At 43.8% G+C, this 16,513-nt stretch overlaps 1 protein-coding gene across 4 annotated transcripts in view; it reads left to right on the forward strand.

Moving 5' to 3' along the window:
* Positions 1-16,513, forward strand: part of IQSEC3 (IQ motif and Sec7 domain ArfGEF 3) — a 187,333-nt gene that overhangs the window by 17,388 nt on the left and 153,432 nt on the right. The gene's annotated exons all lie outside the window — the stretch shown is intronic.

Here is a 16,513-nt window from a genome sequence, read left to right on the forward strand (position 1 = left end):
GGCCATAAGGTGGACACACCAGTACCAATATGATTATGCAATTGATCATTCAGTGCTTATAAATTGATCAAATCGAATAAAAAAAAATCAAAAACCAAAGAAGCCCTGTTTAATCAATTTAGTGAGTTCTCGATTGATTTTGACTCAGTCAAATAGATCAGGCAAGGAAGGATTTTGTTAATTTTGCAATCGATTGAACAAATATCCAGACTTGTGTCCGAGAACTGCTTGCAATTTAGATCAATTAAATTATTTTTATTAATAGATCTTTTCATATTTATAACTGATAGATCGTATTTTTCATCAATGTTATCAGTCTATTGCAAAATTGAGTGTTCCTCATCGTTCCATACTTTAATCAATGATAATCATTTGTGATTGCTTGAATCAAATATGTTCAGAGATATCTATGTGTATGATCGTGTATGGCCACCTTAACAATAACTCTCACACTACTCTAATGCTGTGTACACATAATCTGGCTTTTGCCCGGCCAAAAGCACAACGGAAGTCGGACGGAATTCCATCGGAGTAAAATAGAACATTTCCGATGGAATTTCTCAGATGGGGCATACACACGGTCGGAATTTCCGTCTGACTTTTTCCATCGGAAATTCCGATCGTGTGTACGGGGCTTTAGGCTCTGTTCGCACCAATGCGTTTTTGGTGCTTTTTTTAGAAATGCACTACAGATAATTTAACATGGTTACTAATGGGACACGTTCACATCTATGCTTTTTTTTAGCCGCCACGTTTTTGTAAAGGGTCAGGGACTTTATTAAATACGGTGCTTTTTTGCTTTTTTGGGTTAACCTCCCTGGCGGAATGATTCTGTCTGGAATTACGTACCAAAAGCGGTACAATTATTTTGCAAGGAAATGTGGCGTTTTATACTGTAGGCCTGTAATTTTTAGGAATAACTCACTTAAATCTGACCAAACAAGAGTCTAGTAGGCATCCCGGGTATGATTTTTTTTTAAAAACAAAATTATAAATGATAATATAATAAATAATTATAAATAATTATAACAAATAGTAATATAATTATAATAAAAATTATTCAATAATGTAATCAACTCAAAATCACTGAAATTTTCTCAGTTGCAGAATTGTCGCTGTCATTACTTTTATTTTTTTATGACGTATTTCCCCACAAATCGCTATCGCACAACTCTGCAAGTGATTATAATTTATTATCGCTGTTTTCTAGCTGCTCTAAAACTATTTTTGACATAAAGGGGCACTTTTGGACAATCTACAGTTTGCAGGCAGAAAGAACAGTTTTTATTATATAAAATGACATGCAGGGCACTGGGCAGACCACTAGGGACAAGGGGGGTGTGTATTTTTTACATACAGTACTGTAATCTATAAGATTACAGTATACTGTATGTATTGTGTTTGTTTACTTTTTTGAATTTGGTGCCGCTCTCCGCCCCCGTGCGTCGTAACGTCGCAGGGAACGGAGATCGACGGCACATGGGGACACTGTGAATCGAGCGAGGACCCGCTCACTCACACAGCTGGGATGCATCGCAGGATCCAGGAACAAGGTGAGTAACTTGTCTGTGGATGCTGCGAAGGTAAGCCGCGCCGCTGCACACTCTGCACAGCTACCCCGAGCATGACTCGGGGATACCGATCCCAGCATGAAAAAAACACCCCGAGTCACGCTCAGGGATACTGCCAGGCAGGTTAATAGACTTCAATGGAGAAGCTGCAGGAAAGCATGTAGTGCATTTTTGTCGCAATTTTCTTTTCTCTAAAGTGGTTGTAAACCCCTCTGTGCAACTTGTACCTATAGGTAAGCCTATCTCCTAAGCGTGTGGCATTTAGGTGATATTTAACTCGTCATCGGTGCATGCGCTGTGAAAAAAACGGCCCACCATGCTGTTTCTTTACTAGCAAGTGCCTTGACTGATGGCTCCTGCGTGCATGTGCGGGAGTGACATCATGCGACTCTGGCCAGTCACAGAGCCGGAGTCCGCAGCCCCAGAAGAAAGAGGGGTGAAGATAGATGCGGCCAACAGCAGGGACATTGCGTTTTTTAGATAAGTGCCACATTGCAGGGGAAAAAAGAGGAAGTAAAACTCATCAGGGTTTACTTCTTCTTTAATATACCGTATTTTCCGGCGTATAAGACGACCCGGCGTATAAGACGACCCCCTAATTTTCCAGGAAAATTTTTGATTTTGGGATATACTCACTGTATAAGACTACCCCTTCCTACTAGTCTTTCTGGAAGCTGAGGGGTAGCCAGAACCGCTGACAGAAACAGGCTTTTTCAAATCTCACTGTGCCATTACATGCCCAGACTGTGCCACTGTGCCATTACATGCCCCCACATTGCCATCACTTGCCCCTCACATTGCCATTGTGCCATTACATGCCCCCACATTGCCATCACTTGCCCCTCACATTGCCATTGTGCCATTACATGCCCCCACATTGCCATCACTTGCCCCTCACATTGCCATTGTGCCATTACATGCCCCCACATTGCCATCACTTGCCCCTCACATTGCCATTGTGCCATTACATGCCCCCACATTGCCATCACTTGCCCCTCACATTGCCATTGTGCCATTACATGCCCCCACATTGCCATCACTTGCCCCTCACATTGCCATTGTGCCATTACATGCCCCCACATTGCCATCACTTGCCCCTCACATTGCCATTGTGCCATTACATGCCCCCACATTGCCATCACTTTCCCCCACTGTGCCTGCACTTGTTGCCCCCCCCAGTGCAATAACACTCACTTTTTTCCCCAGAGCTGACAGTCTCCATACGGCGATCGCGAGCGTGTGTTGATTTCAAAGCCGCGCCTTCACTGCAGAGTGTTCTGTGATAGGAGGAACAAAAATCTTCCCAGCAGCGCCTCTGTTATGTTTTCCGCCTATCACGGACGTCTTCTCATCTCGTCCGAGGATGAGAAAACATCTGTGATAGGAGGAACAAAGAACAGAGGCGCTGCTGGGAAGATTTTTGTTCCTCCTATCACAGAACACTCTGCAGTGAAGGCGCGGCTTTGAAATCAACACACGCTCGCGATCGCCGTATGGAGACTGTCAGCGCTGGGGAAAAAGTGAGTGCTGAGACTGTACCCGGCGTATAAGACGACCCCCGACTTTGGATGCATGTTTTTGCATCCAGAAAGTCGTCTTATACGCCGGAAAATACGGTACCCAACAGCAAATTGAAAAGCAAAAATGCAAAACGCACAGCAAAAAGCAGTGCAGAAACGGATGAAAAGCAAACTGCATACACAACTCCAATCGCGTTTTGCGATCCACCAACCAAAATCTGCTCCAGATACCCAAAGCCAGATACAAGTCCAAGGGAGAAAGAAGATTTGCGCTCCAAGGTCCCAGACTATGGAATGCTTTACCAACCAGCATTCGGTTGGAGGAAAACCACCTGACCTTCAGAAGACAGATCAAAACTCATCTCTTTTGATATCAAGAGAGACAGGAACAACAATCGCCCAGAGGCGATTTAGTTCGCATGTGCCGCGCTATACAAGTTTTTCATTCATTCATTCATTCATGCATAGGTGTGAACCGAGCCCAACACTTTGCCTTGCACTTATGTCCCTATTTTCTGCCACTAACACAAACCCTCACACCTAATCTCTCTGTAACCTGGCCCTAACACTGGTGCCTTGGCAGTAGCCATGTGATAAATAAATGAATGCTTTTGTTTCAGCCAAATGTGTAGCTATCACAGCGAGATGAGCTGGTTTTGGAATTCTTTTCCACCACTTTACAATGTGGAATTCCAAGTCTGCCTGAAGAGAAAATTGCTTAGTTATATTCTGCAGAATTTGCCTGGCTGCACCGCAAAATAGATCCCAATTTCTTTTCTTCCATAATCTCTGAAGTCTTCAGTTACAATCAGATTATTTAAATGAATATTTCATGCAGTGATTAATGTTGCTATCTAGAGAAACAGCCTTGCGTAGTGATGTAGAGAGCTGACGGGAGCTGCTGGCCCGTCTCTCTCCATGGTGCTGAATCCAATGTGAATCTCTGCACAGCTCCTCATACAGGCAGCTTGCCCGGCTCACCAACAGTGGCAGGAATCAACACCTATTGGCCACTAAAATAAAAAAGCCTCAGAAGTTTTCTTTTGGCCTTTCTGCTCTTTTGTATCTATTGTAAGGGCTTTATGTAGATGCTGTTCCTGGACTGTATATGCAGTGCTGCGTCTGCCCTGTTCTTCTAGCCAAATTAGACCCAAGGTTTTTACTTCAGATACAACCCTCTTGCCCTATTAATCACTTGCCAGTTAATGCTGATTTGCACAATGCCTCTAAACCAAGCGAGGGCAAACTCGGCCCTCCAGCTGTTTTGAAACTACAAGTCCCATGAGACATTGCAAGACCCTGACAATCACAGGCATGACTCCTAGAGGCAGAGGCATGATGGGATTTGCAGTTTCACCACAGCTGAAGGGTCGAGATTGCCCACCCCTGCTCTAAACACTTAGGCCGGGATTCAGAGAGATTGTCTTATCTTTAGTGCGGCGTATCGCATCTGATATGCACTACGCCGACGTAACTTAGAGTGACTCGTACTGTATTTAGAAAGGACTTGCTCCCTTTTTTACGCCGGCGTAACGTAAATGGGCCGGGGTAAGTCCGCGTAATTCATGGTAGCAAAGCAGTGGGCGTGTTGTATTATAATAAAGCGTGACCCCATGTAAATGCATGGCCGATCGAACGGCGCATGTGTCGCAAATACTCCCTAAGATACTTCGGCTCAATGCCTTTTCGACGTGAACGTAACCTACGCCCAGCCCCATTCACGTACGACTTACGTAAACAACGTAAAATACGATGCTGTTCCGACGTCCATACCTTAACATGACTTACCTCTGCTTTATGAGGGGTAAACTTACGCCGGACGTACGCCTTACGTAAACAGCGTAGCTTAATGCGACGGGCGCAAGTACGTTGGTGAATTAGCGTATCTAGGTCATTTGCATATTCGAAGCGTAAATCTACGGAAGAGCCCGTTGCGGCCAGCGTAAAGATACGACGGCGTAGGAGACTTACCTCGGTCGTATCTTGGCAAATTTCAGGCGTATCTAGTTTCAAGAATACGTGTATAGATACGTCGGCGCACATTTGGACTTACGACGGCGTATCTGGAGATACGTCATCGTAAGTCCTTTCTGAATCCCAGCCTTACAATTTCAGCCTCTAACTTCCTCAGTGCGACACTCCCTGAATGTCTGTTTTGGGAGTGTACACTCTATGTAAAAGAAAAGTCTCCTGATTCCTCTGGACTACTAGCTCCAGAATTCTCAGAACAGTTGTGCATTCGCAGTGGCATCAGGACATCATCCTTTCTAATCTCCTGGGCTGCCTGCAGGCACCGACAAGTATACTGTGAACATGCACATGAGGATGGCTTCTACGGGGCTCTATGGGACCTTGCAAGCCATGGAGTTACTGATACAAAGAAAAGTTAACGGTGGAGGCATCTGAAATAAGACAAAACAAATATAGAAGCTGTAGGAAAAGCAAAACACAATATACAGTGCCTTGAAAAAGTATTCACACCCTTTGAAATTCTTCACATTTTGTCATTTTGGGGGCGGAAGTTCACCTTCCAGCAGGACAACAACCCTAAACATACATCCAGAGCTACAATGGAATGGTTTGGATCAAAGCATATTCATGTGTTAGAATTGCCCAGTCAAAGTCCAGACCTAAATCCAATTGAGAATCTGTGGCAAGACTTGAAAATTGCTGTTCACAGATGCTCTCCATCCAATCTGAGGCCTCGTACACACGACCGAGTTTCTCGGCAAAAACCAGCAAGAAACTTGCTGTTTTTTGTTTTTTTTTTGCAGCGGGAACCGGTCGTGTGTACATTGTTCGACGAGGAAACTGTTGAGGAACTCGACGAGCAAAAAAGAGAGCATGTTCTTTTTTTTTTCCTCGACGGGAATGGAGAAAATTGGCTTGTCGAGTTCCTCGACAGCCTAACAAGGAACTCGACGAGCAAAACGATGTGTTTCGCCCGTCGAGATCCTCGGTCGTGTGTACGAGGCCTCACAGAGCTTTGCAAAGAAGAAGGGCAAAAATGTCACTCTCTGTGCAAAAAGACTTGCAGCTGTAATTGCAGTGAAAGGTGGTTCTACACATTCTACGGTGGTTCTATGCATTGACTCAGGGGGGCTGGATACAAATGAACGCCACATATTTATTTGTAAAAAATGTTAAAAACCATTTATCATTTTCCTTTCACTTCACAAATGTGCCACTTTGTGTCACATAAAATCCCAATAGAATACATTTACGTTTTTGGTTGTAACATGATAAAATGTGGAAAATTTCAAGGGGAATGAATACTTTTTAAAGGCACTGTAAATACTGTTATCAGCATCCTAATTAGAAAAAGAAAATAGGTTTTAAAGGGTTAGTTTGCCTTTACCAAAAAAACTTCCCATGTAGATAAGGGGTGTCTAGATAAAAACAAATTGTGTAATGCTCTTGCTGTAGGTGTAGGCCATTTACATACCTCCTAAAGTCTGACTGGAAAACTACTAGGACGTTGCTAAGAGAATCCCAGTCTTTACTGTTTCCCTTCACCATCACAGGAGTGAGCCCTCAAAAACTGAGCTCTGATCTACTTCATCAGGGAGGAGAAAGTACATGTGAGGGGGTTTAAATGAGAGAAAGAGCTTGCTTCTGAGAATGTGAGAGTGAACAGTAAGGCCCCATGCACACGAGACGCTATTACAAACGCCTCTAATCTCAGATTTTCAAAGGCAAAAACCGGCATTTAAAACGCGCGGCGTTTTGCCGCGATTTGTGGCGTTTTACCGTGATTTGCGGCTGTCAGCGTTTATCCCCAAAACACTGTAGACCCTCCCCAAGCTCAGAATCAAACTATTTGTGCCGCGTTTTGCCGCGATTAGCGGCGTTTTGCCGCGTTTAGCGGCGTTTTGCCACGATTTGCGTCTAAAACGCAAAAGCTGAAAGCTTCTGAACCCAAAATTTTGGGTTTTCATCCGTGTACGGATGAAAACCCTATTTTTCCATCCGTCTGCAGATCGGATCGAATGAACATGGACAGACGGTCCATGTTCATCCGATCCCCCCATAGGGGAGAGCGAAGATCTGACAGGGCGGTCCCTGCACAGTGGAGGTTCACGGGGGGGGGGGGGGGGGGTATGCTGATCATCCCGGATCCGTCCCGTGTGAAAGAGGCCTTATTATCACTTTAAAGTTATTTTCTAAAACAAAATCAGAATTAGGCTAAATAAGTGAGGGGATTAAAGCAGCTATCCTAATGTTTGGGTATTACAAACAAAGACAAGAACGTACAAATAAAAGCCTAAATTACACCATTAAAGTGAAAAAATGGCAAACACATTCATATATCACAAGTAATAAAATAAAAAGTGCATAAAACACCCAGTATATAAACAGTTACAATATAGCAATAAAGTCCAATGTGATAGTGATGTAATCCACAGTTGAAATTATGTAGTGCTCCAAAGTAAAAAAGCTTCCACCTTTTCACTGTGCACAGAAGAGCTAACTGAAAGCATACCAGAGTTCCATGACCCTCTAAAGTAGTCATGGTAAGCATGTGTGTATATCAGGGATATCCAATTAGCGGACTTCCAACTGTTGCAGAACTACAAGTGCCATGAGGCATAGCAAGACTCTGACAACCACAAGCTAAGCATGATACCCAGAGGCAGAGGCATGATGGGACTTGTAGTTTTGAAACAGCTGGAGGTCAGCTAATTGCGTATTCCTGGTGTATATCTTCCAGCAGTACTCAGGTTCAGTGTAGTGTACCCACAGGTTTTGTGGCTTACCTTCACTTTAGACGTTTATTGCATCAGCGTTTTTTTTACATTTTCTGAAAGTGAACTAAAAGCACTTCATCTTGGCGCGCTTTCAGAAAATGCAACAAAACCACCACCATCACCCTCTAAGACAGGGATATATGCAATTAGTGGACCTTCAGTTGTTGCAGAACTACAAGTCCCATGAGGCATAGCAAGACTGACAGCCACAAGCATGACACCCAGAGGCATGTTGGGACTTGTACTTTTGTAACAGCTGGAGGTCCACTAAATGCATATCTCTGCCTGACATGAAAATATGGCACCTATAAAAATAGCTGTCTGGGAACACATCGGGCAGAAATCAATCATATGTAAACTACATATGAAACAAACACTTTAAATAGGTTCAAATATAAAAGATATTTTTATTAGTAACCGATAGTGATACTGAGTTTAGATTTTGTTGATGAAACAATTAATGTTCCAATCCAGGTTCAATCCAAATCGATTATAGGACTTTATTTCATGTATCCATTTTGTTCCAAGATGTGATTTTACCCTCTTGAAGTTGGAGCCCCGCTTAATAAGGTAAAGGTTTGTCTATGCTATCAATTTTAGACTGTTTGGGTCCTTTACATGATGTGTATTATAACATCTGGACAAACTATGCCCACAAAAACCATTTTTTATGTTTGTGATATGTTCATTTATTCAGGCATGTAGGGCTCTTGTGGTACATCCTATATATTGTATGCCACAAGGGCACTGCAAATTATATATCATGCCCTGAGAAGAATAGGTAATAACTTATCTGATATTATAGGTTTTGTTTGTTTGTTAGATGAAAATACTTTAGTTCTCTGTATGCTGAGATCCCCACATTTGCATTCAGAATATTTTTTACAAAAGAAAAAAAAAAAAAAAACAGTAAGCCCTCCAAAAAAGAAGATTCATTTAGGTTAAATTATAATTCTAGAGGCATCTCTACTTTGCATATTCTGGGCTTTCTTGAAAATGACTACAAGTTTATCAGGTAGAAAAGGTCATAGGGCCTCATCATTCCTTAAAATTATGCCAGTGTTTTCTTCAATAGGCCATTGACCAGTCAATGTCTATTAGCGTAAGTGGTGGTGAAAGACCATTCAAATTAATTATCCTGACTAGTCCTATGTTTGGAACGTAATAAATTGTTCCTGTCAGTTTGTGCAGCTTCTTGATTTTAAGTTTCTAACTCGTAGGTTCCATAGCCTTTTGTCACAAACCTTTGTTTCAATATATTAGCTTGCCTTCTAAAATCTTATTCTTCTGAGGAATTCCTCCTGATCCCGTAAAAAAATGTCCCTTAAAGGGGTTGTAAAGGTAAAAAATGTTTTTCCTAAATAGCATTTACCTTAGTGTAGTTCTCCTTCACTTACCTCATCCTTCCATTTTGCTTTTAAATGTTCTTATTTCTTCTGAGAAATCCTCACTTCCTGTTCTTCTGTCTGTAACTACACACAGTAATGTGAGGCTTTCTCCCTGGTGTGGAGTGTCGTGCTTGAGCCCTCCCCTGGAATAAGGAGAGCCAGGACTCAACATTGCTAGCTTCATATGACCACTTGATACCCCACTCATTGTGGTTCAAGTTTGTCATAAATATTTGCAAAGATTGTAGATCTCCTCTCATGATGAAGAGGACAACATCAATAAATTTGCACCAGAACAATATCTCTGGTCTATGTCTACCAAATATAGTATCCTCCTCCCAGTGGGCCAACACAAATTGCCCCACATATTTCATCAAAATAATATACAAGTGTAGCCACACACTGAAATCTGTAGGTCACCGCAATCTGAGATAATTTGTGAGATCCACACTCACGGATTCTTTTTAACACAGTAATGGGTTGGAAAAAATGTTATTGGATTGTTTCAGTAGGCCGTCATACTACACAGTTGATGAGAGGTTAAACCTAAAAACCTGTATGTGCCAGCCATGTGAGTACCTTGTCAAAGATCAAATTCCCAGTCCACCCAAGAACACAGCCAGAATGCCATAATCTAGAAAAATGGCTGCCTATATTTTACCCCCAAACTCCTTGCAGATCCTTTGGGGGAGACAGTGAACCAATTAGCAGGGGAGGAAAATTCTGGGAAAAGCTTGTGTAAAAACTGAAAACTGTTCTCAGGACTGAAATAAAATACTTTTAAGAGCAACAGAGTGTTGTACCCCGCTAGCCATTGACAAAAGTAGGAGTTTTGATTTAGGACAATACTATTTTATTGTCTAACCCTTCGTTTTCAACCTTTTTTTTTTCAATTGCGGCATACTTTAAAAGTATGAAAGGCACCCCAGTCCAAAATGTGTAAAGGTTACCTATTAATGGGAAACCTAAGCTTAGGATGATGCACACAACCTTGATGAAATTAAAATGGTTGTAAACCTCAGACATGAAATAGCCAAATCATGTCCCTCTATAGTGTGTATTTATCTCTGCTGCTTCGTTCCTCTGCTATCAGCATGAGTTACTTATGACAAGCTTTCCTGACACCAAGAGAATAAAGGTGACAGGGGAGGGAGCTCCTGCTGATTAACAACCTCAGCTCTATTCCTGTCTGCTGCGTGAAGGGGGTGTGTCCCTTCCCTCCTATCAGCTGTCAGAGCTATCCTTCAATGAGCTCTGTAGTTTATCATTTCAGCTCTTCGTCCCCTTTTTTCTGACATCTCAGACAAGCTTTAAAAATTCTGGACTTTGGATGAATGTAGAGAAGAGAAGACTGCAAATAAACAGGTACAACCTATATAGGGGGATTTTTTTCATCTCTGTGTGCCACCTCAGGCCAGCCACTTCGCTTGGTACATGCCAGGGTTTACAACCACTTTAACTTCACATTAAAAGCCCCCTTCACATCAAAGGTTCACCCAGGGCCGGATTTCAGACAAGGCCAACAAGGCCAGGCCTCGGGGCGGCAGTGGGTGCACTTTCATATCGGGAGTTCCCCCCTGTCATGCGGATGGTGAGAGGAGAAAAAACAAAGGGAAGAGGAGGTGACATAGTTCTTGGCAGCAGCAACCCCCCTCCCGGTTCTCAATGTCATTTTGTCATTTTCGGCAGCAGCACCCCCCAATGCTCAATGTCATTTTTGAACTGACCTCAGTGCCCTGCCGAAAAAGTCCCCCGGCGGATAATGTCTCCCCTTTACTGCGCAGGCGGGGGCGGCATTGAAGGACCTGGCCTTGGGGAGGCAAAGGAAGTAAATCTGGGCCTGGGTTCACCCATCACTTCAGAACCCCTCCTTCACCTCGGATGCTCCTTCAGCATGTCAGAACCCCCAGCATAACGTAAGAGTTCACCTATCATGTCAGAGTCCCCTATAACATCAAAATCACCCCTATATATCAGAATCCTCTCTATACATTATAGTCCCCTAATAACATTAGATTTTCCCCATGACTGAGTCAGAGCCCCACAAATCACACAGCTCCCCATCACAGAGCCGTCCAGTCACACAGGGCCCTCTTCACATCTAATCCCTACCTTTTGGCTCCAGCACAGCACCAGAGGGTGGGAGGTGGAGCAGGTCTGGAGGAGCTAGACTTTCGTCCTCTCCTGAATGCCAGAGGTAGCCCCTACATGCTGCCTGCCATGGATCAGCATCAAGAGTGGCCTTAGTGCAGATGGGCCGGCTGTCATGACGCTGATCCAGGGCAAACTGTGTCCCGTGCTTGTGGCACCCCGCCTGAGAAACACTGGCCTGACCAAAATTATTGTAGTGCAAGCTTTTAGAGCATGCTGGCCTCTTCTTCAGACAATATATTCTACTAGGTTGTTATACCAACACTGTTATCAGATACATTTACAGATTTTTATTCAATACATAACTGGACAGAAAGGGTTTTTTAATCTCTTTGTAGTTTCTCTTAACGTGTAGAAGACGCCGGCGATCAGCGTCCATGCCGAAAGCAGACTTGGCAGAAAGCAGGCTTAGCTTTTATTTTTGAAGTAAGATTCCAAGCGTGGGCTTCCTCTGCAGAGATTGCCTCCGCTTTCCTCCTTTACCACATTACCATGAGGAATGTTTCTCATTTGCGGGATTTTCTCAGCATCCCACAGTCTGCACGCCAAGCATGAGCAAATGAAAAAATATGAATGTAATTAGTCTTATATATTCTCCAAACACAACTCTAACATAGCAGCTTGTCTACAGCCATCTGTCTGCAATAGGGATTGTATGTGTGAGTGCCGAGGGTTCATTCATCTGCTTGTATAAATGGCATCTAAAGAGACACTTTAGCAGCAAAAAAGAAAATGTACCCGATATTTACATGGTAGAAAGATTGCTCAAATACAACGGCATGTTCATTCAAATAAAATCCTGCCTTTACTGCGATATTTATAACATGCAATAAAATGCGATAGCACACAATAGATGTTTTGTTATCATTCTACATTCCACCCTTTACATCCCATCCTGAAAAAGAACCGAGGGCCAGATTCACAGAAGAGATACGACGGCGTATCTCTGATACGCCGTCGTATCTCTCAGAGTATCTATGCGACTGATTCATAGAATCAGTTACGCATAGATAGCCCTTAGATCCGACAGGTGTAATTGACTTACACCGTCGGATCTTAGGATGCAATACTTCGGCCGCCGCTGGGTGGAGTTTGTATCGTATTCCAGCGTCGGGTATGTAAATGAGGATTTACGGCGATCCACAACGGTTTTCGCGTTCGTTACGTCGTCGCTAGTAATTTTTTCCCGTTGCAAAGTTACGGCTGCTTTAACATGGCTTAACTTTAGTCGAGCCATGTTAAAGTATGGCCGTCTTTCCCGGGTCGAATTTCAAATTATTATTTTTTTTGCGTAAGACGTCCGGGAATACGAACGTACGCTACGCACGTCGCCGTTCAAAAAAATGACGTCACTTCGCGCAAAGCACAGCGGGGATTTCAAAACGGAGCATGCGCAGTACGTCCGGAGCGCGCCTAATTTAAATGGTACACGCCCCATTCGAATTAGGCGGGCTTGCACCGAACGCCGCCGCCGTAAGTTTTCATGCAAGTGCTTGGTGAATCAGGCACTTGCGATGAAAACTTGCGGCGGTGTAACGTATATACGATACGTTACGCCGCCGCTATTATATGTGAATCTGGCCCATAATTTCAGGGCTGAAGACCACAATGCAACTAAATTCAACTTGTTTTGTTTCCGGAATGCAGCCTTCTGTATTAGTACAAACCTAAAGCACACCTTTAATGGTTAATATATATATATATACACACACACACACACACACATATATATAGGCATATACGTATATACGCACACAGTATATTATAACAAAGGTGTGAAGGTACAAATGCTGAACTGGCAGCAGATTTTACTGCATTGTAAGATGGATTTTCAGGTTTTTATCATCATCCATAAACCGTGCATTATAAAGTCCCAGGGATTTTATCCAAGGTGCCCCGTCTATTATTCATGAGGCTCACTATTAAAATGAACAGTTATATTGTTTTTGGAAGATGTACTGCAGCCTTTAAGCCTGAGTGACTGCCGGATTGTGTTGCTGATGAGCGTACTCTGTGCGGCAAGTAAGCTGATGCCTTACAACTGTTAGGTCATCCATAAACAACAAGATAAAAGCAAAGTGATGCTTCTGATTTTGAAAGTGGCCAGAGACTAAATGGTAGATTCAGAAAGCGTTAGGCCGGCTTATCTACAGATAAGCCGACCTAACTCTGAATCTGCACCGACCTATGTTTAAGTGTATTCTCTAACAGAGATACGATTAAAGCGGGGGTTCACCCTGTTAAAAAAAAAAAAAAAGTTTTTTTTTATTAGACCATTAAATTCGGCATCGTAGCGCGAGCTACGGTATGCCGGTCTTACATTTTTTATGCCCGTACTCACTGTTCTATCGCTCATTGAAGAATCCGGGGAATGGGCGTTCCTATGGTGAGAGAAGGTGATTGACGGCCGGCCCTGGCACGTCACGCTTCTCCGGAAATAGCCGAAATAGGCTTGGCTATTCACGGCGCCTGCGCATAGCCTGTGCGCAGGCGTCGTGAATAGCCGAGACCTACTCCGGCTGTCTTCGGGGAGCGTGACGTGCCAGAGCCGGCCGTCAATCATCCTCCCTCTCCATAGGCACGCCCATTCCCCGCGGGAGTCGGATTCTTCAATGAGCGATAGCACAGTGAGTACGGGGATTAAAAATTTAAGACCGGCATACCGTAGCTCGCGCTACGATGCCGAATTTAATGGTCTAATGATGGAAAGGAGGGTGAACTACCGCTTTAAACATATCTAAGATAGGACGGCTTGCGCCGTCCTATCTTAGATTGCAATTTTTCTGATGGCCGCTAGATGGCGCTTCCATTGCGGCCAGCGTAGATTATGTAAATGAGGGTATACACCGATTCACGAACGTACGCCAGGCCGACGCAGTACTTTTACTCCGTTTACGTAAGAGATAGGCCACGTAAAGTTAGTGCTAGGCTCTAGTGGAATAGTAATGTTAAGTATGGCCGCCGTTCCTGCCGCGAAATTCGAAATTTTTACATCGTTTGCGTAAGTCGTCCGCGAATCAGGATTCTTAGCCGCAATGCACACTGGGAAATGTAGTCGCCCGGCGCATGCGCAGTGACAAAAAACGTCAAAAACGTGAGGTCAAGCCTCATTACCATGAAACACGCCCCCCAACCCATTTGAATTAGGCGCCCTTACGCCCGCTCGTTTTAGGCTACGCCGCCGTAAATTAGCAGGTAAGTATATTGAGAATCATTACTAGCCTAGCTAATTCACGGCGGCATAGCCTAAACAGGCTACGCTACGCCGCCCTAAATTAACGCCATTGTACCTGAATCTACCTATATTAGTCTGTTTTGCAGCAGTCTACACTGGGTTGCGATCTGTCTGTACAATCTGTTTTGATCTATCAACAACTGTTATACATGAGCCTGCCTGATTGGATATAAAATGGATACGGTAGATCCCCGTACAATGTAATAAATCTAAATCGGATTGTACGGATCTTAACTGCAATTTTTTTTTTGCCCGCTAGTTGGTGCTTCCGTCAATTTCCCCGTCGAGTATGCAAATTAGCTAGATACGCGAATTCCCGAACGTACGCACGGCCGACGCAGTAAAGTTACGACGTTTACGTTAGGATTTTCCCGGCGTAAAGTTGCCCCTGCTATATGAGGCGCAACCAATGTTAAGTATGGCCGTCGTTCCCGCGTCGAAATGTATAAATTTACGTCGTTTGCGTAAGTCGTCCATGAATGGTGCTGGACATAATTTACGTCCACGTCAAAACCAATGACGTCCTTGCGATGTCATTTAGAGCAATGCACGCCGGGATATTTTAGGGACGGCGCATGCGCAGTTCGTTCGGCCCGGGGACGCGCTTCATTTAAATGAAACACGCCCCCTACCCGCCGAATTTGAATTCCGCCGGGTGATTTACATTACGCCGCCGCAACTTTACACGCAAGTGCTTTGTGAATAAAGCACTTGCCTGAAAAACTTGCGGCGGCGTAACGTAAATCAGATACGTTACTCCCGCCCATTTTTACGCCAATCTACGAGAATCTGGGCCTTAGAACCTGTTTTAAAATTATTTGATGGTTAAAAAAACGATAGAAAAAAAACGATCGTCTGTGGGCAAGTCCATCGGATAAAAATCCACGCATGCTCAGAATCAAGTCAAAGCATGCTCGGAAGCATTGAACTTCATTTTTCTCAGCACGTCGTAGTGTTTTACGTCACTGCGTTCTGACACAAACGGATTTTTAACTGATGGTGTGTAGGCAAGACTGATGAAAGTCGGTCCGTTTTCATCAGATGAACCGATCGTGTGTACGCAGCATTACAATCTCCTTTGGATTGATCTGGAAATTTTCAGGCACATCCTTTATTGCTGTGTGCATGTCAGATATTGCAGTCAACAACATAGCAGGACAATTAGAGTGCGAGATGCTTGGGCAGTACGTTGAGTTCTGCGCTGTATGTAGCAAGAGCTAAAACAATATAGATTGTAACATGTGTGGATATTTTCCAGCTTGTTAACGTGTCCCAATCCAGAATGTATTGACTACTGTGGAAATACAGGTGCTGTGATGGACTGTTCAGGAGTTGTGAATTTGAGAATATAATACTGAGGAACCAAAATTCCCAGCATGGATCATTGAAGAACTGCAAGTCTGTTTCACTGAGAAACTAGCCGTACATGGTTATTTTTTTTCTCCTTTAAGCCAGTTGGCTTAATTAAAAAAAACAAAACTGAATTCTCCATCCACACAAACAAAGTGGATGGAGCAATTCCTCCCAAGAAGACATTGGCCCAGATTCGAAGAGAATTGCGCTTTATTTGCGGAGGCGCAGGGCAACGATTTTGCCCTGCGCCCCCGCAAATTTGCTCCGCTGCCCTCAATTCACGGAGCAGTAGCTCCGTAAATTGCGAGGGCGCGCCGGCAAAATTGCCCGGCGCTAGAGCACGCAATTTAAATGATCCCGTAGGGGGCGGGAATCATTTAAATTAGGCGCGCCGAGCGTAGAGCGCATGCTCCGTCGGGAAACTTTCCCGACGTGCATTGCGGCAAATGACGTTGCAAGGACGTCATTTGCTTCCAAGTGAACGTGAATGGCGTCCAGCACCATTCACGAATCACTTACGCAAACGACGTGAAATTCAAATTTCGCG

The sequence above is a fragment of the Rana temporaria genome, chromosome 3 (assembly GCF_905171775.1).
Source record: "Rana temporaria chromosome 3, aRanTem1.1, whole genome shotgun sequence".
Lineage (NCBI taxonomy): Eukaryota > Metazoa > Chordata > Amphibia > Anura > Ranidae > Rana > Rana temporaria.